The sequence below is a fragment of the Trichechus manatus genome, unplaced genomic scaffold, assembly GCF_000243295.1.
Source record: "Trichechus manatus latirostris isolate Lorelei unplaced genomic scaffold, TriManLat1.0 scaffold00030, whole genome shotgun sequence".
In the NCBI taxonomy this organism is placed as follows: Eukaryota; Metazoa; Chordata; class Mammalia; order Sirenia; family Trichechidae; genus Trichechus; species Trichechus manatus.
In genome coordinates this window covers 3,909,942-3,911,916 of record NW_004443966.1, presented here as the reverse complement: position 1 = coordinate 3,911,916, position 1,975 = coordinate 3,909,942, and positions in this window count along the sequence as shown.

Genomic DNA, 1,975 nt, shown 5'->3' with positions numbered 1-1,975 from the left:
GTCTTTACCTGGTTTTGGTATCAGGGTTATGCTGGCTTCATAGAATGAGTTTGGGAGTATTCCATCCTTTTCTATGCTCTGAAGTACCTTCAGTAATAGTGGTGTTAACTCTTCTCTGAAAGTTTGGTAGAATTCTCCACTGAAGCCATCCGGGCCAAGGCTTTTTTTTTTTGTTGGGAGTCTCTTATTACCTTTTTAATCTCTTGTTTTTTTAGGGGTTTATTTAGTTGTTCTACCTCTGTTTGTGTTAGTTTAGGTAGGTAGTGAGTCTCTAGAAATTTGCCCATTTCCTCTAGGTTTTCAAATTTGTTAGAGTACAGATTTTCATAGAATTCTGTTATGATTCTTTTAATTTCAGTTGGGTCTGTTGTGATATCATCCATCGCATTTCTTATCTTATCTGCATCTTCTCCTGTTTTTCTTTTGTCAGTTAGGCCAATAGTTTATCCATTTTGTTGATCTTTTCAAAGAACCAGCTTTTGGTCTTGTTAACTCTTTCAGTTGTTTTTCTATTCTCTATTTCATTTAATACTGCTCTAATTTTTATTATTTCCTTTCTTCTGGAGCATGAGGGGTTCTTTTGCTGCTCTCTTTCTCCTTGTTCCAGTTGTAGGGTTAATGTTTTGATTATGGCCCTTTCTTCTTTTTGGATGTGTGCATTTATTGCTATAAACTGACCTTTGAGCACTGCTTTTGCTGCGTCCCAAAGGTTCTGGTAGGATGTGTTTTCATTCTCGTTTGATTCTGTGAATTTCTTTATTCCATCCTTAATTTCTTCTATAACTCAGGAGTTTTTGAGCAAGGTGTTGTTCAGTTTCCCTGTGTTTGATTTTTCTGTTGTTGATTTCTACTTTTATGGCTTTATGGTCAGAAAAGATGTTTTGTAATAATTTCGATGCTTTGGATTTTGTTAAGGCTTGCTTTATGGCCTAACATGTGGTCTATTCTGGAGAATGTTCCATGTGCATTGGAGAAGAAAGTATACTTGGCTGCTGTTGGGTGGGGTGTTTGGTATATATGTATGAGATCAAGTTGGTTGATTGTAGCATTTAGCTCTTCCGTGTCTTTGCTGAGCTTCTTTCTGGATGTTCTGTCCTTCACCGAAAGTGGCGTGTTGAAGTCTCCTGCTATTATTGTGGAGTTGTCGATCTCTCTTTTCAGTGCTGTTAGAGTTTCTTTTATGTATTTTAGAGCTCTGTCGTTGGGTGCATAAATGTTTATTATAGTTATGTCCTCCTGGTGTATTGACCCTTTAATCATTATATAGTGTCCTTCCTTATCCTTTGTGGTGGATTTTACTTTAAAGTCTATTGTGTCAGAGATCAATATTGCCACTCCTGCTCTTTTCTGAGTGTTGTTTTCTTGACATATTTTTTTCCATCCCTTGAGTTTTAGCTTGTTTGTGTCTTTAAGTCTAAGTTGTGTCTCTTGCAGGCAGCATATAGACAGATTGTATCCCGTACTTAACTCTTAAAGTTCTACAAAATGATGAGTTGAATATATCCAAAAGATCCCTTTCAAATTTACATTATACCCAAAGACTTTCTCCTAAGAGAAGCTGCTAAGGAACCAAGTCATTAAAAACTATGTTAGAAGCTGCTGCATGCATCTCGCTGATACTCATGTGATTAAGAAAGTATTATCTTTCCCCATAGCTATGCTTTTGTCATAGATGAGGAAGGATAACTGAGCTGGCACGCCAAAGGCTCAGGGAATTCGTTACCAAGACAAATAGGAAAAAAGTGAACTTTGAGAGGTTGGTCAGAACTTACTAGCGGTGGCAGCAACTATTCTTTGTGGTGTCTCCACACAGTCTTGCTCTATTCAGAAAATGAAGACAATTGGATCAGCCTGATGTTTAGCAGGTTACCCAACGGATGGTTTTTATGGGCATCTTTCTTGCCATTTTTTCTTGCAGGTCAATTTAAATAAAGTTAAAGCCAACGGCAGTGGAGTGGCTATACCTCAATCCCAA